Here is a 20,418-nt window from a genome sequence, read left to right on the forward strand (position 1 = left end):
GAGTACCAATCTTTGCGCGTTCTGCGCGGCATCAGTGAAGAGTATGCCAAAGAGTAGTTTCTTCCACCTGGCGTGATAAATAAAAAAAATATTCTGGTAAGTTTCTTCTAACATTTGCTAGTTTCTGTGTAATAATTCTTTTATTCTATCACATAGGTTCTTTCCAGTTACCATGCTCAAAACCTCGCTCTTTGGCCGAGGAGAACAAACAAGCTGTCTATTTGTGCGTCGCAGGATAAGTCCCGGATGTCATCGGCCGCCACCCGGAGTATGGCACCGCTCACGACAGTCGTGGACGTGCATGAAGCCGATCTGTCCGATCTGGTCCGATACGCAAGCTGCATAATCTTTCCATTTTGGACTCGCCGGTTCCGAGATTTTCGCCGACGTTGTTGGCCAGGAACACCGCAAAGTTGATCGAATCCGTCGAGATGACGTCAAGCAAGGCGGCGGTTGCCAATACTAGCCAGCAGCAGCTATCAAAATAACATGCCTTTTATCGAGCTGACCACACCCGAGCGCCAGAACTATAGTGCATACCCGCACACGCCGTTTCCTGTATCGGCCGAGAATCTGCAAGTTCAAAAAAAGGAGAAGCAGCAGTGTGCGCCAAAGATAGTAATCAAACCGTCGCTCGATGGCCAACCTTGTGGAGAACGTGCGCGACAACATGGCCACGGCCGGTATCGGAAAGCCGGTCAAACCGCCTGAAGTGACCTGCTATCAAGTCTAGAAATGCAGAAGTACAATTGCCAACAGATCCAGCATCCACGTTTGTCCGGCGGAACCGATTCTCTGGCAGTTTGTAAACAAAGCGGTCGAGAAACTGAAGAAAGACGAACGGGAAGCAACCCATCCGTCGGTCGCGTGCCATTTCGTTGATCGAGGAGAAATTGGAACCTGACTTGCTGGTGGGTTACGCCCAGATGTAGTTCATCATCAAGTGCACCGCGCCGGACCCTGTCCCACGGAGCAGGATCTCCTGAAGCTGCATAGCTGGGTGGTTCCGGCGAGACTCGTTGAACGCCACAGGCTCGGCTTCGCAGAATACCTCTAAATTACCGCTCAACGTAGGGCACACACTTTGACTTCAGCGACTTTATCATTTCATCCAAGAAAACGAAACTTGACCACCTGGGAGATGGCCAAAAAGCAGCCGGTGGCAGCGGAATCAGTGCTGACGCAGCACAGGTAAAACAGTCATTTTCTGAAACTTTCCAACCCTAAAAAACTTTCCCCTTCCAGGTAGCCGATTCTGGTTTCGCACCAGGCGATATGTTCCGTTGTGGCAAACTCGATAAATATAATAGCGCAGAAAGAGAAGCATATCAGCAAAGTGTCAGCCGCTGGCGTGCAGGAACCAACGGGACATTCAAGTTGCGACCAACTTGCCGGTTCCAAAATATTCGGTCATGGTTCCACGAGTGCCCTTGGAGCAACGGGAGAGATGTTTCGGGAGAAAACGAGCACGAAAGTGATGGAACGATGACTGGCGGACAGTTTTCTAGTGGTGAGTTAACAGCTGATAATTTTAAACATAAATAAACTTGATCAATTTTCACAGCACTTCAACACCGGTCTGCGCACCGGCCCCCTGGCACCATCGGCAGGAAACGTCCCTCGTTGCATCTCCCTGGCTATCGAGTGAGCAGCAAGGCAGGACGCCTGCATCGGTGAAAACGAACCCGGTTGGAAATTGCACAGCTGGCAAATTGGAACTTGGCCGCTCCGTCGAAGCCGCTGGAGAAGGTCTTCAATGAACCAGAATCCGTCCACGGAACAAGTTCGAAGAATGGTTCCGGCCCTAGGAATGCTTTCAGAGCGACGGGTAGGATGCTCCACGAACGCGTCCAGGTCTATACCAACCGGAAACCTTCCACGTTCCTGAAATTCACACCCCAGGCGCAATCAGGAATTGTCGGCCATGGCCGTGGCAGTAACCTTCGGAACGACGTTGCACAAATCAGGCTCGATGGACGTTCACTTCTCTACAAGTGTCCTCGGAACGACGGGTGAGATTCGGCACGAACGCGTGCAGATCCAAATTAACCAGAATAATCATGGCTCTGCAAATGTCTCGGAACTACGTTGCACGGATCATGCTCGATGGTCACCACCATGAAAGTCCCTCGGAGCATCGGATTAAATGTTGCACGAACGCGCCAGATCAACTAAAACCAGTCCACCTTCCTGGCCAATTCTTTTTCAAATGCCGGTAATTTACATGTAACATTTTCTTGTTTCACCAGAAAAAAAATCTTTTTTTCCATTTCAAATAGGTTCATGCAATCCGGAAACGTCAAACGTGACGGCCATGGCCATGGACATTCCCTCCGAATGATCGAACACGGATAAAATGCTGCAAGAACGCGTCCAAGATCAGATCAACCGGAGCCGGTCCCAACATGCCTGATGATCAGACCCGATCGGCCCCGTAGTTTTCACTGAGCATTGGGTCGCGGATGCCGAAGGCGGCCGCAGCGCTCGAAAGGGCCCGCGCTGAACGCGATTCCCAAGACAAACGTCATCTCAGCAGAATTGACCAACCAGGGCATAAGGCGTGTCCTGGTTCGGGGTTGTCTGGCAGTCCATTCGGAGGAGGATGACGGGACGGTGATTGACCTCCCGTGGCACCAAGTAGAATTAGCAGATCAGCGGCGACCCGCAGAGTACGGATTTTGACTTCCAAGACTAAACTATTCCAGACTACCTTGGAGGAGTAGTTGGAGGCATCGGAACCGGTGCCGTTGAAGGACTGGTAAAATGGGGAAAACAGTCATCATAGAAATCTTACAAACTAACCTTCCCCCTTTGCAGCTCTAAATCTAAAATCCTGCTCCCGGACGAGGAGGAGTCGTTCTGATCCGCAAGTAACACAAACCCCCGGGCGGAAATCAAAACATCACGGCATGTTCAAGGTTCGTGACCCCGTATCGACAGACACCGAATCGAATAATCAGCGCCGGGCGGACTCCATTCTCAATCCGGCTTCCGCTCCCAAAACTCCCGGAACTTTGCCCCTGATTGCCCACCGGAACTGACACGCGGGACAGCCATGACCCTGGAATTGACGACGAGAGCAGCGCTGCATGGGACCCGGCCATTGCCCCGTAAATGTCCTCGGAACAATACAGCATCGCAGTGATGTCAAGGTCCCCCAAGTACCCTCAGAATGGCGAGAGAGATGCTGCTCGAACACGTCCAGGTCCAGATCCAACTGAATTGATCACCACGTGCTTCTCTCTCCTTCCTCACCGGTCAATTTGAGTTTAAAATGATGAAAAATGTCGGAATAAAATCGAAACATAGCGATTTATTTGAAAAATAAACAAACGAAACTCAAAAACGACTGTTTCAATAACAACAAATCGAATGACAGATGACAGAAAAAGAAGAAGAAGAGCACAAAAAACAGGTTGATGCGCGCCTGATTTTTCACCTTTACGTCGTTCTTACATCGCCCCCGCACGTAGGCCTCTTGCGATGTTCGAACAACCTTGACAGGTTGACGTTTCGGGTGCAAAATACCTTGATTCGGGTCTGATGCGTGTCTCAAAATCAGACCCGCATCGGCCCCTGTAGGACTGATCGTCGCTCTGACGATCAGACCCGGTCGGCCCCGTATTTCTTACTGGGATGTTGAGATGAACAACCCTGTAGTCGTCATCGAGTCGACCTAGTCGGCCGAACCCCCTGTCGACCTCACACGCAGCTGTCAGAGCTGCAAAAACAACTTACGCGTTTTTCTTCGGAACAAATCCGACCAACCTGCCACTCTGCTCATCAGGTTATGAGCCCAGGTTGCGCGAGTGCCGAAAAGTTGTTTTCGCGGCGTTTTAGTGAGTGAAGTTCGGAAGTTGGTGGAACGGATTGAGGATGGAGACCAACGGCGTTGTTGCGGGGGTGCCACTCTTCGTTGGCTCGAACTACCGGTCGTGGAAGTGCCGGATGCTGGCCGTGCTGGACGAGCACGAGCTGGAAGAATGCATCCAGCAGGAGGCGACGGAAGTGGAGGAGCTGAAGGTGAAGGAGGAGGACACGGCGGTGCAGAAGGAGGTCAAGTTGAAGGCGGCGGAGAAGAGGAAGAAGAAGGAGAAACGGTGCCGGTCGTTTCTGCTTTCGAGGCTGGATGACGACCACGTCGAGCAGGTCCAGGACAAGTCGACGCCGAGGGAGATTTGGCTGGCCCTGGCTGCGATGTACGAGCGGCAAAGTTTGGCGAAACGTTTGCACCTGAAGCAGGAGCTGATTCTGCTGCGCCAGGGGGGCGACACTCTACGGGAGCACTTCACGAAGTTTGACCGGATCATTCGTGAGTTGAAGTCTACTGGAGCGACCATCGATGAACTCGACGTCATCTGTCATCTGCTGTTGACGGTGAATCCGAGGTTCGAGATGGTGGTGACGAGCATTCAGACGGTTCCGGAGCGAGATTTATCGCTGGAATTCGTCAAGTGCCGTTTGCTCGACGAGGAGACGAGGAAGAACTCCAGCGAATCGGTCGGTGTGAAGACGGGGGAAGCGGCTTTCTCGGGAACGAGTGCGCTGAAGTCGCAACAGCAGAAAAAGAAGAAGGCGTTCAAGTGCTTCGTTTGCGGAAAAGAGGGCCATAAAGCTGCAGACTGTCCGGAGAAGAAGTCCGACGCGACGAAAGCGAGCGCACGCTACGGGTCGAGTGACGACGAGGTGTGCTTCGTCGGCGTGGAGAAGCTTCCGGAGCTGCGGGAGGTGAGCTGGATCGTAGACTCTGGTTCATCGGAACACATCGCCAAGGATCGTGAGTTGTTCGAGGAGCTCGTGCCGCTGAAGAACCCGGTGACAATCGCCGTTGCCAAGAAGGGGAAGTCGATCGTTGCTGAGCATCGTGGCGTGATCCGTCTGACCTCAGCCGTGGACGGAAAGACGATCCCGATCGCGCTGAAGGACGTTCTGTACATCCCGGAAGCCAGCGCGAACATGTTGTCGGTTCGGAAACTGGACGAGCGCGGACTGAAAGTGGAGTTCAGTTCGGGAACAGTGAGCATCAAGCAGGAGGAGAGAACTGTGGCGATCGGAAAGCAGTCGGGGAGGCTGTACCTGCTGGTTCTACACGAACGAGGACCAGGTCGCGTGCCTGAAGATCCGGAGGGATGCTTCGAGGGCGGAAGCGGAGAAAACCGAACCACTACGAGGCCGAAGCAAGCGTGAACCGAAGCAGGACAAGAAGGCGTACACGGGCTTCGCCTTGAGTGCAGAAGACTGCTGGTTCTGCGCGGAAGCCGGATGGCGGAGCGGCAGAAACGTTTTTGAAAGTCTGCGCCCCGCAGCAACGAAGATCAAGGAGAAGTTGAGAACAGAGGTTCCGAAGATGCGAGCGAGGCATCGACGGCATCGCGCGGGACATGGCGACTCCCAGGATTGAGCGGGGGTGTTGAGATGAACAACCCTGTAGTCGTTATCGAGTCGACCTGAACCCCCTGTCGACCTCACGCGCAGCTGTCAGAGCTGCAAAAACAACTTACGCGTTTTTCTTCGGAACAAATCCGACCAACCTGCCACTCTGCTCATCACCTTACAAAACATCGTGGGTTTACGGACTTCCGATCTGGGTGGGAACCACGAACAAAATGTTCAAATGTCATGGTACGTTTTTCAAAATCGTACCATACACTCAGCCAAAAAACTTCTTACCAGCCATAGGTAAATCATATAGATTTTTTCCATACGCTAGCCATATAGATTTTATAGGAAAACGAATTGATTTTTTTTCCATAAGCAAACCTTATAAATATAATTTTGGATTGTTGTTTGCTTTCCTATGCAAACATTATGAAATTAAGATGAGAGAATATCGCAAATGTTGATACTTATATTGCAAACTTATGAATGTATTTAAATTATTTTTATTGAGAATACATTGATTTTTTGCTGAGATGTTAATGTTTATTTCAATTAAACTACAATAATAGAGAAAACAGAACAGAGCACTTATTCCTTATAAATCTAAGACCCGTAACGTTAAGCTGATGGAATGTCTTTCCGCATTCTTCTGTGAACGGTTCAGGCAAGATTGCATAATTGTTGAAGCCGCACCGGGAGCAATATTTCGGTCAATCGGAGGAGTCTTAATTTGGCCAGGACAGACTTGTTAGCCCCAAGCTTTCTGGTGGCCTTCTACCTCTTCATTGTTGTGTCGTCCCCGAAGGAGTCCGTTTGACACCCTGGTTCCGCCATCGTCTTAGTATGCGTTTTCTGAATGATCTTGTCGACAATTCTTTTGTGCGAATAAGTGCAGCCACGGCCTTCATAGCGTTGAGTTGCTTCGTTCCGGTGAACTTCAAGATGCCCTAGGAACGTGCTTAACGGCAGCTGGTGACAATCGTTCCGATTATGAGACGGAGTGATTTTGACGGCGCCTGTTTCGAAGACCAACTCAGCAGGGCCGTAGCACACGAACGAGTTGGCAAATACATTTTTTTTTAACTTTGATTCATGTAGTTGTCTTCATAACACTCCCCAAGTAACCACCCAGCACTAAAAGAAATCATAAATTGGCTGCTTAATAGCATAGAAAAGCAAATTAGTCATAAAACAGCTAAGTTCAACACAAATCAGCTCTAAAACAATTGCTCTAAATGAAGCTGAAATAGAGCTCATTTGATGCTGCCACTGGCAACACTGCAACACAATATTTCATCAAACTGGCAACACGATATTGTTTCGTGTAAGAGCGAAAGAGACAGCACCAAGAAATAAAACTAAGTATATTTCCTACTCTTTCATCCATTCAACCAAAATAAATCGAGCCAGGAGCAAAATGCAGACAGCTTGGAAGAGATATCTATGGGTGAAGAAATTGTTCGCTGTTTTCATCTGTTGGTAAGCTTTTTTATCATTTCATCATTTTAAAGTATATTCTAATTGAAGAAAGAAACATGTTTCAGGATGAACAAAACTTCAGGGTATCAACTTCTACTGTTCCGGAGGCCTTCGCGACTAGACGAATATTTACGGAAATGGAGGAAAGCGTGAGGAAAGCAGAGATTTCATTTCGTCAAAGCTTGATCATCCGGCTTCGTAATCTCAGTGGACATAGCATGGACCTTGCCCGGTAAGCTGGTGGATCTTGTGGTGGATAGTAACAAAAAACGACGACAAACGCAACATCTCAGCGAACGTCCCCCAACTCTCTGGCATGTGTGTTCTGAGGGCAGTGCAATTATTATCTTTAAAGCTTTAATAAATTATCCTAAATCTGCAAAAAAGTGTTTTTCCTCAATATAACCAAAACTTCGTAGTGGCTAAGTGGAATATAAATGTTTATATTTTAGAGCATGAGAAATCAGCATTGAGGTGGAGCATTTAACTCAACAACGAAACAGTTTTATAGGTCTGAAATCATACTAGGAAATTAATTCTCCATTTAGCCGTGAGGACACAGTCACAGGAATCACCAGGACCACATCAACTTCCAGCATCAAATCGTCAACACCGCAAGTTTAAGCAAATAATTCATCTTCCCCACTCGGTCAGCTGAGTCGGCAAAGTAGTAAACAACCCGAAAATAGAATTGAGAGAAGCAGAGAAGAGAGAAAAAGAGACAACAGCATTTTTGCCTCTCCATTTATTTACATTTTGCAGGGTTGGAACAACAACAGTAGGGGCCTAGCTGGAAATCAGAAATATAAAGTCCAAACTCAGCTGCAAATCTGCTGGAAAAGCGCTGTTAGTGCAGATACGAAAACTGATTAGCTTTTGCTCGCAGCTCTTAAAGCGCTGGTAGTGCTGAACAGTGACACGATTTAGTGCTGTTTGGTTACTTGGGTCACGTTATTCTGTCTCAGCGTATGGCATACTATACGAATCCGGCAATGTATTGGCTTTCCGTAAGGACGACTCTGGATTCGGTGTGCCTAGTAGGTACCATATGAGCAATTCTCTACGAAATCGGTCTTTTTTCTTCAATTTTTATTTTTGTATTTTTTTATCCGGCTGAAACTTTTTTGGTGCCTTCGGTATGCCCAAAGAAGCCATTTTGCATCATTAGTTTGTCCATATAATTTTCCATACAAATTTGGCAGCTGTCCATACAAAAATGATATATGAAAATTCAAAAATCTGTATCTTTTGAAGGATTTTTTTGATCGATTTGGTGTCTTCGGCAAAGTTGTAGGTATGGATACGGACTACACTGGAAAAAAATAATACACGGTAAAAAAAATTTGGTGATTTTTTTATTTAACTTTTTAGCACTAAAACTTGATTTGCAAAAAACACTATTTTTATTTTTTTTTATTTTTTGATATGTTTTAGAGGACATAAAATGCCAACTTTTCAGAAATTTCCAAGTTGTGCAAAAAATCATTGACCGAGTTATGATTTTTTTAATCAATACTGATTTTTTTTAAAAATCGAAATTTTGGTCGCAAAAATTTTTCAACTTCATTTTTCGATGTAAAATTGAATTTGCAATCAAAAAGTACTTTAGTGTAATTTTGATAAAGTTCACCGTTTTCAAGTTATAGCCATTTTTATGTAACTTTTTTCAAAATAGTCGCAGTGTTTTATTTTTTTAAATTAGTGCACATGTTTGCACACTTTTGAAAAAAATATTTTTGAAAAGCTGAGAAAATTCTCTATATTTTGCTCCATCGGACTTTGTTGATACGACCTTTAGTTGCTGAGATATTGCAATGCAAAAGTTTAAAAACAGTAAAATTGATGTTTTCTAAGTCTCACCCAAACAGCCCACCATTTTTCAATGTCGATATCTCAGCAACTAATGGTCCGATTTTCAATGTTAAAATATGAAACATTTGTGAAATTTTCCGATCTTTTCAAAAAAAATATTTGCAAAATTTTCAAATCAAGACTAACATTTTAAAAGGGCGTAATATTCAATGTTTGGCCTTTTTGAAATGTTAGTCTTGATTTGAAAATTTTGAAAATATTGTTTTCGAAAAGATCGGAAAATTTCACAAATGTTTCATATTTTAACATTGAAAATCGGACCATTAGTTGCTGAGATATCGACATTGAAAAATGGTGGGCTGTTTGGGTGAGACTTAGAAAACATCAATTTTCCTGTTTTTAAACCTTTGCATTGCAATATCTCAGCAACTAAAGGTCGTATCAACAAAGTCCGAAGAAGCAAAATATAGAGAATTTTTTCAGCTTTTCAAAAATATTTTTTTCAAAAGTGGACAAACATGTGCACTAATTTAAAAAAATAAAAAACTGCGACTATTTTGAAAAAAGTTACATAAAAATGGCTATAACTTGAAAACGGTGAACTTTATCAAAATTTCACTAAAGTACTTTTTGATTGCAAATTCAATTTTACATCGAAAAATGAAGTTGAAAAATTTTTGCGACCAAAATTTCGATTTTTTGAAAAAAATCAGTATTGATTAAAAAAATCATAACTCGGTCAATGATTTTTTGCACAACCTGGAAATTTCTGAAAAGTTGGCATTTTATGTCCTCTAAAACATATCAAAAAATAAAAAAAAATAAAAATAGTGTTTTTTTGCAAATCAAGTTTTAGTTTTAAAAAGTTAAATAAAAAAATCACCAAATTTTTTTTACCGTGTATTATTTTTTTCCAGTGTAGTCCGTATCCATACCTACAACTTTGCCGAAGACACCAAATCGATCAAAAAATTCCTTCAAAAGATACAGAATTTTGAATTTTTATACATCATTTTTGTATGGACAGCTGCCAAATTTGTATGGAAAATTATATGGACACACTAATGATGCAAAATGGCTTCTTTGGGCATACCAAAGGCACCAAAAAAGTTTCAGTCGGATTAAAAAATACAAAAAAAATCGAATGACCGAAATCCTAGAGAACTGCTCATATAGAACCGCAACATTTTCATCGATTTTCGGTTATATTCTATTCAAAATGCACATGGAACAACATAAAAAAACAGATAAGTTGCATTAAAAACGAAACAATTAATTAAAACTTACGTTTTCAAAAAACTATTGACATTCTCTTCTTTCGACTGTCCAATTTGTTTCGCCATCATGAAATGTGTTTCATATGGTCTGCCATATAGATTTTTCACATATACAATGTTGGTAGATTTCATAAGCTCACCATATAAAATAAATAGGAGCAATAATGAATCATAGAGCAACCATATAGAGTTCATAAAAGGGAATTTTGATATCGTTTATATGGGAGACCTTATGCAATTTTAAAGTTGTTTTGGCTGAGTGTAAGCTTAGCCTTAGGACAATTTTTCCTAAAAAGACCAAATTATCACCTTTCATTTGCGTCCAAGACAACTAAAATCTGTTAAAATGTGGTTTTTGCTAAAAATGACGAAAATTGCCGTTTTTGGGACCATCCTAGCACGGTGTAGGTCACCCTAATAGCCAAACAAAAAAAAAATACGGGTCTAATTATTTCGGCTTAGTAAAAGAGTATCGGGGCCGGCATTTACAAAGCGGATTCAGTGTCAGTTTATTAATCAACTTAATGTTAACATGTTAAGGTTAATGTTAACATTCCATAGGTTGTCTTCTAAGGTGTCTAAGGCCCAGTTTGTGACGATACACTACCTTCCCTTTATTAAGCAATAGAATCCAGAATTGAAAATATCGCCAGTTGTGTTGGTCCGAGCCGGGATTTGAACCCCGATCTACCGCTTATTACTTGGCTACGTGGCTCGGTCTATTTCGGCGAAGGAATCCTCAGAAAATTTTTGAGCCCGATCGGAGAACTTTTTTTTGGTTTAGGCTCTTTTTAAAATGGAATTGCAAAATAAAGAAAACACAATCTATTAACGTACCAATACAGTTGATTATTTTGCCTGGAACAACTTGATTACAACACTTGATGCAGAAAATTTGACCACAAAGGCGACAATGGTGTTTTCTTCGAAAGGTTGAAAATTTTGCCGAACAATCGTAGCACTCTATTGATGTAGAGTCTGGCATCCAAAATTTCTGCAATTCGGTATGTTTATACAATTGAGTGTCCTGAAAGAAACAATTCACATGAATATCATAAATCAATAATTTTGTAGCTACATTCGATAAGTCTTTCAGTCTCTATATTTCATATGTAATATCCAATAACCAAACAGAAAATTTCTAATTTCACACATGTTGCATTTTAATTAAAACAAAAAATAACGCAGGGACCCGTGGTGAAGGGGTAACCGTGGTTGCCTCTCACCCAGTCGGCCTGGGTTCGATCCGTGGTACGATCCCACAAGGATCCGATGGCATTTTTCGAGACAAGATTTGTCTGATCACGCTTCCTTCGGACGGGGAAGTAAATGTTGGACCCGGTCTGAATCACACCCAAAGGAAAAATATATATCAAAATATGCAACAGTGAATTTGCTGCAGCAAAATTACATTTTATAACATTTTTGCAGCAAGCCCGTAGATCATTTTTGCCCGCGATCTGCAGTTCTCACCAACACATATAAGGCTGGCGCGTCCCCGGGCAACACTTCACAGCGAAGAATATGTTGGTGCTCTGTCCTTCATAATTCAACAAGCGTCCATGGCGCGGTGGTAGCATGTCGGATCAACAACTAAGAAGTTGATGTTTCAATCCTCGTGCTGACAAGATTTTTTTTCGCAATACCAGCAAACAGCAGTCGGTAATGTCGATAACAGATAAGTTTTATATAGAATTTCCAGAGTTATATAAACTTTTATACTAAGTAATTAGTAAACTTTATATTCAATCCAAATTATTTTTTCAATCAGTCAAGGATGCGTATTTGAAGTTGGGGAACTGGATTTATGGTGATTTGTCAACAAATAACTTTATTTATGTTAATTTTTCGAAAGGTGTACAATAGGGTGGTCCAATTCCGGACTTTTTTGGGGCTACCCCCTGAAATCAATGATGGGTCACTAGACTAAATTCCAAATTTGAGCTCATTCTGACCACGGGAACCCCTCCCTCCAATCGCTTAAAGTTTGTAAGGGAAAAATCGTCAAAATGTATGGAGAAAAGCAACTGTTTTACCATAGACTAATAAAAGACTGCACAGTGGGATCTGAACCATGACTCAACCTTTTTATGACCCCTTGGCTCGGCCGGTTCACTGTCAAAAATGACAGATCAAAATGTCAGAAACTGGCTCCACTGACGATTTTCTGACGTTTCTTTTTTTTTTGGGTTGTTTTTGTTTTGATTGGTGAATCTACACAAACACACACATTCGATTTATTTGAGGATGCATTTGCCATCCCAGCAATATCGGAGAACCGGAAGGACCGACAGGTTGTCCAGGCTGATGGCCATGATTTTTTTTTAATTTTAAATTTGCCTTCTATTTCTGTCGATTTCTTAATAAGTCACCGATGGAACAAATGGCCTTTCGGCATCGGTTCCGGGTGCTGCATGACCACGATGGCGGTCGGTGTGAAAGCTTCCGGTACATGGAACCCCGGGGGAAGTCGTAGAATCGAACGTATTCATACGATTCAGCTTATCTTAGACGCAAGCCCTCCTGATTAGCATGCTGTCTAACTCCACCTTACAGGACATTTCCAACCAAGGTAGCTCTAAGTTGTTTAGTATCAATTAAATTTTCAATCGAAAAGTTCATTCAAATTAAAAAAAAAAGATGTCTAGAGTGTTGATTAGACCAATCATCATTTCATCATTTTACAATCAAATTAAGGAATTTACAACCAGGTCCTAACATAACGGCTTGGGAAACGCCATATTTGTTTAAAACATTGACAAAAAGCCGTAAATTTTATATATTTTCAATTCATTCTTAACCACAAATGTACATCAGTAACATACACACACATACACCCACACATAAGTCGACGACTTGGCTGCGGTAGCCGCAGGATGTGCCTTCCCCTCGCGGATGCGGTTCTTCTCGGTGGCAGGGTCTAAGTTGGTAGGGAAGCCTTCTTCTTGCACACGTCCTTGAGGAACGCCAACAGCACTCTTCAGCCTGGTCATTTCGCGCCTTCCCTCGAGCGTTTCTTCTCCGCCAGTTCCTGCATTTCCAAGTTCCTTCAATTTGTTTTGGTGCTAGTGGCCACCGAATGACCCCGCTCCATTTATCTGGGAAGCCGGTGAACGCATGTGGTTGAGTGCTCTCCGATAATTTTCAAACTTAGTCAAGGACATAACAGCAAGCGAATTCCCTGGAAAGAGGCAATTGATTTTTCGTAGGAAAATCTGGCTAATATGTTCAAATCCTCATATCGCAAGATGAGTTTGAGCTACTTAACTAATTTGTGCCATTTAAAAACACTTAAATCTTACCATTTTGTTTGAATAATAATCGAAAAAGTTCTGCAGCAAAAAATTCAACCGTCCAGCTGATGCGAAAACAAAAACAAACACGATGCGCGCCTCGATACAATGCGCGCGCAAAGCAGCACAAAGCAAAATCGAAAAAAGGCAGTGCGGCCAAGGAAATCTGTCATACGGAGGGTAAGCCGATGCGGTTCAACGTGGTTCACGCGGTTCACAGCATATGAGTTATATTTTTTTGAAAAAAATGTTCGGAGTGTTTAGTCTTTAATTAGTCTATGGTTTTACTTTTTGACCTGTGGAAAGCGCCATAATCATCCGATTCTTACCATTTCTCAAATGTAGAACCTTCATTAAGAGCATCATTACCGGTGCGTTGCGGAAATTGTTGCTATTCTATTAACCCGTAACGCTTCTATTTTAGTTTAGTCACCCGGTTCCACACCGGTCGTTGTCAAATCGGGTTAGCAATTTACTACCCGGCAAGCTTACCGGTGGTTGCTGAACTACTTGTTCGGCAGTTTAATGAAAAAGTTTCGAGATCGTTGTTTGAAGAAAATATAATAAATTTAATTCGCTATCATTGCTTCAAAGATAAACACGACTATTGACATTTTGAGGTCCATGAGTGACCTGACCACTCTCCAGGTTGTCCCGGTAACCCCCAGGGATGTTCCGGAGGAGGGACAATTCCGGAAATGTGGTCCACCGGGCATGATGGGTATCAAACTTCATGATTTTCAAAGATAAACACGACTACGAAATGTTGAGGTCTCTGAGTGACCAGACCACTCTCCAGGTTGTCCCGGTAACCCCCAGGGATGTTCCGGAGGAGGGACAATTCCGGAAATGTGGTCCACCGGACAAGATTGGTACAAAACTTCAATGTTTTGAAAGAGAAACAAGAATATCAACATTCGGAGGTCTTTAATTGACCTGACCACTCTCCAGATTGAAAACTGAACTTGATCACGATACACGAAACAAAGCTGTATTGAGGTCAATTTTGGTAATACGTTTAGTAGGCAAGTGATAGGGGTACCTTTTGGTAAATAGGCCGGATCTGAAAAATCAATGGTTACCGAATGAATGTCATTAGGTGTGTACCTTTGCCCCTCTCTACTCTACCAAGTGTGTACACTCCCTCAAACAGATCATTTGCGCCAACATTTGGCATCAACATAACTACTTTAACTGGGAGCAGTTTCAGAAGTGGATTAAACTTTGGCATCGGTTCCGGCTTACTTTTTAGCAACACCGCCAACAAATCCGGTGGCCTTCGAAGAACCAGCCTGTTTCGAAACACTTCCACATTAGGACCAGGAACGTATACTTGGTGGCCTCGGTACAGGAAATGTTGGAAGAAATCACTGACACCGTCTTCGAAGCCGCTTATGGTACATTCAATTGAAGGCTAGTTCCGCACTGAGTGCCGCATTCAGAGCTGTCAAGGCTACATGCTGAGCAAGGTTATGTTCAACGCGATGAAAAAAGAATTCCGGGGTGCGTGCTTTGGAGTTGATTTCAATAAATCTATTCTTCGCCTGACGTATATCCGTCAGTAGAACCTGTAACTTTCCAATTGTTTACACAAAGATTGAGATTTTGTGGATTCCAGGCTTTACCGCTCGATAATCGCCGTCAGGTCAAATCACTGCCAGTCTAGGAGGGGAAGTGAAATTAGGGACTACTTATTTTAAACTCTGCCACTTAACGTATAGGTCCTTAATTCCGTGGTACTTCGCAAATAGGTGCTTGACCGGGAGCGAGCCACAGGTTTCGACGAACCCATGCTCTCCGCAAATGCTGGCCAACCGGACCCGGATCGATCGTAACATCATCCTCCCAGTTGATTTCAGCTAGGATGGACAAGTAGCCAGTAGGTCATGAAAGTGGTCAAAAATAATTCCTTACAAAATTTCAGGGCATTTGATATGTAACATGATGAGGTTCGAACCAATTCACCAAATGACCGCACCCGGGTTTACGGAATCCGACGGACCCGGTTCCGGAGTGGACAAGTGGCTTGGTCATGAAAGTGGTCAAAAAAAATTCCTTACAAAATTTCAGGGCATTTGATATGTAACATGATGAGGTTCGAACCAATCCGCTAAATGACCGCACCCGGGTTTACGGAATCCGACAGAACCGGTTCCGAAGTAAACAAGTGGCCACGAGCATCTTCCGTGCCAGCTGTCTGTCAACGAACTCTTCAAGCAGGTTCACGTGGGTCTCCTGAAGGATGTACTGCGAACAAGTGATGCTGTTATTCACTGTCACGTGCACCTCGGGTGATCTCAGGTGCATTTTAACTACTGCAGTTGAGATCAACAGCGTCTTGATAGCTCGGAAAAAACATCGCCGGGAGCATAACCGGTTCCCCACCCCGCCATTCTCCCATTCATCAAAAGCTTGTGATTCCAACTTGAACTATGCACGGTCAGTTCCTTCGGTGGGGATTTCTTCTGATTGAGACGACTATCCGGAAATGATTTCATTTTTCAGCACGATGCACAGGCTTGGTACAGAGAAACGATTCTTTGACGATTTTTCGGATGCGTAAACAAAATTTTGTTCCGTTTAAATAACCTAAATTTCTGGTCCAGATAGCTTCCGTTCCTTTTTCGGGAGGGTCGCCTTTCCACCCGACTCCCGTAACACTCGTTTTTTACCGGTTCTCCTGCTGACTCCCAAACATGGACGAAAAAGTAAACAAACTTACGTTTCGTGTCCAAGATGGCATTCGAATCCGTCGCGAATCTGCTTCAGTCGGAGCAAACTCTAACTTTGTTTGCGATGCCTCCAGATGTTCTCGTCGGCCTACGTGCCCTAGTCCGGCGTTCCGTCCAGGCGGTCCTTCATTCTGCGCGGTGACTACGTGACTGGGTGATTTGCAAATCACGGAGGTGTCCTGCAGGATGGGTAACACGCTGTTGAATCCATTGCGACCGGTTCCGGAACAACTGCAGGAGTGACACGAGCAATGTCGGGTTTATCTCAGGCTCCTCGTACAAAACTGCCCCGGAGAAAAAACCCGTCGTCCCAAATTGCACTAGAAAAAAACTGTTGTTAAATCCACAACTATTTCGCGACGGGGAATTTTCAACCCGGAACCACCGACGAAAAACGAAAAAACATAAACAAACACAGAAGCTACGTCGGCTTGGTACGAACTTTGACAGTTTAAAGTTTTAGCTGCGTTGCTAGCGCGTTGCTAGATTTGGTAACTCGCTCCCAACCGTAACGCCCCGCTCCCAAACTAAAACGTAACGCCCCGGTTGGGAGCGAGTTACCAAATTTGGCAACGCACTAGCAACGCAACTAAAACTTGGAACTGTCAAAGTACGCACCAAGCAGCAGTAACTTTTGTGTTTTTTATTTATGTTTTTTTGTTTTTCGGCGTTTGTTCCAAGATGAAAATTCCTTGTCGCGAAAAAAAATAGGTTTGACGAAAGTGTTGGCCAATGTTCCCCACTCGGTGGATTTTTTCGAAGCAGTCCCAGCAGAGCAACCGCAACCCCCAAAGTAGTGGCGGGTTCGGGTTGTGTCGCATTCGTAACATTCGCGGTCTTCCGGCCGGTTCATCTAGGGGGGTTAACAGTGGAACGACGGGTCTCTTCCCGAGGGCAGTTCTAAACGAAGAGCCTGAGATGAACCCCGGTCCAGATTCAATACGGGATTGCTAGTGCTGCCACTGGTTAACGAGGTCTATCAAGTATCAAGTTCGGGAACCGGCCGCAGCGGATCCAACAGCGTCCGGGTGTTCCTCACCTGGGAGGGAACTTCCGTGTTTATAAAATCACCCTTCGATGTGGCCACGTTAAACTTACGCAGCTGCTCCTGGATGCATTTTTAGCTCATCAAGTGGTCACAGCGCAGAATGGGTCGCGGTTGGTTGACAAGAATTTGCGCTACGCGTTTTTTTTTTTTTTGGTTTCTCCTTGTTTCGAATTTTTCATCGTGACGTTTTACGGTTCGCGATTTTTAGACTTTCCGGCGGGACAGTTCCGTAAGAAGTTCCTTCGGTAGTGTAATGGTTTTGAGTGGTACAAGAATTCAGACGGATTTTTGCAGGTTTTCATGTGATTTGGGTGTTGTGAAGAAGTGACACTTTGATGAGAAATCTCGGTCACCGAACGGAGTTTTTTGAGGTGGCCTTCAAGAGAAAAATGGGTGGATTTTCCAAGTTTTTATTGTTGTAAAGTTGTGAAAATTGCTGAGGAAAATGTTGAAGGAGTTGAGTAGTGAGTGAAGGGGGCGGGAGTAGGCAACGTTTGCTGAGATTGGCGGCTCGATTTCTGAGCGGCTCAAAATGCAGGCGGCTCGAGAAGTCGCCGGATTCGTGACGAAATAGTGAATGTAATCGCTGCCGGTTTGACGGATGATGCTGCTTTTCGGGTGAGAAACTTCCAATTGGAAATATGGAGCAGCCGTGACTGACTGGTTACGGTGTTCGCTTTGTAAGCGAAAGATCCTGGGTTCGATTCCCATCTGCTCCAAACGAGAAAGATCAGGAAATATGAATTTTTGAAACTCTAAACATGAACGAAACATCAAAGTCGCTCGAACCGGGGTTCGATCCCCCGTCCTTTGGATTGGTAGAATTAGGAATACTACTACTACAAACTATATACGTGCTGGGTCTTTGTCCATTTGACAAGGACTCGGAAGTGCTAAATAACGTTTGAATCCGATTGATGCAAACGTTCTTTAGGGCGGGGCTTGTCGATTCAAGCTGAAGTACCTCGCGCATGGCTAGCCTGCGTAGAAATGGGTCACCGAAGCTCGGCAGAGCTAACACCTGCCAAATGCCTATGCGAGTTATTTGCATGTATAGGATTTAAAATCTAAAATACATGGAAACAACTCAATTTGTAAGAAGCGACCGCGTGGTCCCGTTTGGTTGGTTGCACACACACACACACACACACATCAAGTGGTCACAGCGCAGAATTAAGGACCGCTGAGACGGAACACCGGACTAGGGCACGTACGCCGACGAGAACATCCAGTGGCATCGTGGGAAGGTCTCGTATAGGCCACAACGTTGGGGTTTGCTCCGAACGGAGCAGTTCGCGACAGTTATGTTCCGTTTACGTTCTCGTTCCGTTTTTTTATACCACGAAATTCATGGTCGATTCTCGCCGTCCCGAAACAGAATTGTTGCACTAGGTGACCGTTAAACCATCCGTGAATCTGCTTCAACTTTTTACGAGTTCATAACGTGCATGTTGCTGTTATAACCGAAACATTTTTAAAAACTGGCACTTATTTGAAAAGTGATCCAGATTATAAAGTTATAACCAATAACAGAATGAATCGAAATGGCGGTGGAGTTGCAATAGTTATCCACCGTAGTATGACTTATAGCACGTTACGTGACTTTAAGTTAAAAGTTATTGAAAGTTTGGGCATTGAACTTGAAACTTCTTTTGGGAAAATTATGATTGCAGCTGCATATTTGCCATTCCAATGCACTGGGGAAAATAAAAAATTTTTCAAAGGGGATTTGAATAAACTTACTCGACATAGATCTCGATTTTTGATCATCAGTGATTTTAATGCCAAACACCAATCTTGGAATAATTCAAAAGTAAATTCCAATGGTAAAATTCTATTCAGAGATTGCACTTCTGGTCTTTATTCGGTTTTATACCCGAATGGACCAACTTGCTTTTCTTCTGTTAGAAATCCATCAACAATTGGGTCCTAAAATGAAGCTTAGATTGCTGATATTATTGTTTACAGCGATAAAGCTTATTTTTCTGAGTACAATGACCCTTTGTACGACCACAAAGAGTTTAAAATGGATTTTTAAATCAATTTTGAAAAATTAACCTCGCGGTCCTTCTTGACAGAAAAGCTCCTACTTGACAGCTCGTTACAAGGGGACCATAGTCATTCCATCGAAAAAATGTTGTCTTGTCAAAAAAAAAATTGCATAAAAATGAAAAAAGGTTTTAAGGGTGCACAGCAACCAAGGAAGTTGTTGTCTTCTTATCCTAAAATTGTCAAACTTACGGACCCAATCCTGCATGAATCTGATTGTAAAAATAGTCAAACTTTGTTGTATGTAACTACGAAGACAGTAATTTAGGGGATGAATAAAAAATTATATCGATAGTTCCCGTAGTATTGAAAATACTAAAATGTATGTAAAAAATATCTGGGTGCAAAGGCTATGGTTGAAGTGTACCGTTAATCGTGTTTTTTAACGTTGTACATAAAAATTGACATAGGGCTTTACTGCCCCTGATCGCATAAATGTCCCATATGCATTTTCATCGATTTCGAGTTATTGATGCAGTTTGGTTCAAAATCGTGTGCTCTTTCGAAAGAGCCTATAACATCCAGTACTTTGTTCTAGAATTCAGGAGGAAATCCAGTTTTTTCGCGAAAACTTAACACGTAGCCTTATGTATGGGACAAACTTCAAATGCGTTTTTCTCAGCTTGCTGTTTTTGCATATGGGACATTTATGCGAACATGGGCAGTTTAGTACCCAATTGATTTGGTTTTGACAAATCAAAGTCAGTATTGTGGTCCTTTAGTGACTCTTCTGATTTTGATTCTGATCACCTTCCAGTAACTTTTTCACTTTCTCATGAAGCAGTTACCAGACCCAATAGTTCTGTGTTTAATTACCACAAAGCTAATTGGGACCGGTATTAGCATCATATTGAGGATAATTTAAATCATGATTTTGTTTTAGAAACCAAAGCTGATATTGATTCAGCCTTGGAATCTTTAACTAATGCAATTTTGGATGCTAGGAATATTGCTATTCCTAAAGTCCAAGTCAAATTTGATTCTCCCATTATTGATGACGATCTTCAGCTTCTGATTCGTCTGAAAAATGATCGCCGAAGACCAGCCCTCTGTCACGACGGCCATGTTTATGAAACCTAAATGTTCGACGCGAACATGAAGACGCAAAGAAGATGAAGAACGCATTTGCTGTCAAAATTTAAAAATAAACAAACCGCGTGGTAAAAAAAGGCACTATTTCATAATGTTGAAATGATTTCCATGAAAAAATAACGGCACGGGACACGGGACGGATTTCCAAACGCAAGTTCCCGAAGGACCCTATCCGCCAGAGACTATGGATAAATGCCCCGCGAAGTGGCGATGAAGACGGTTTTGCAAGTTCAGTTCAGATTTGTTCAGACCACTTC

The 20,418-nt window shown here is 43.5% G+C and overlaps 1 long non-coding RNA gene across 2 annotated transcripts; it reads right to left on the reverse strand.

Annotated features, from left to right (window-relative positions):
* Positions 1–9,315: 9,315 nt before the first annotated feature.
* LOC120430041 (uncharacterized) lies at positions 9,316–19,744 on the reverse strand. Of its 2 annotated transcripts, XR_008212730.1 has the most exons (3): positions 13,250–19,744; positions 10,555–13,128; positions 9,316–10,235 (listed from the first exon to the last, which is right to left on the reverse strand). It is a non-coding gene; the product is annotated as an uncharacterized LOC120430041 (long non-coding RNA). The 2 variants fall into 2 exon arrangements; XR_008212729.1 differs by lacking the exon at positions 9,316–10,235 and having other exon boundaries at positions 10,554–13,128.
* Positions 19,745–20,418: the final 674 nt, after the last annotated feature.

Source organism: Culex pipiens, unplaced genomic scaffold (genome assembly GCF_016801865.2).
Source record: "Culex pipiens pallens isolate TS unplaced genomic scaffold, TS_CPP_V2 Cpp_Un0063, whole genome shotgun sequence".
Classification (NCBI taxonomy): Eukaryota; Metazoa; Arthropoda; class Insecta; order Diptera; family Culicidae; genus Culex; species Culex pipiens.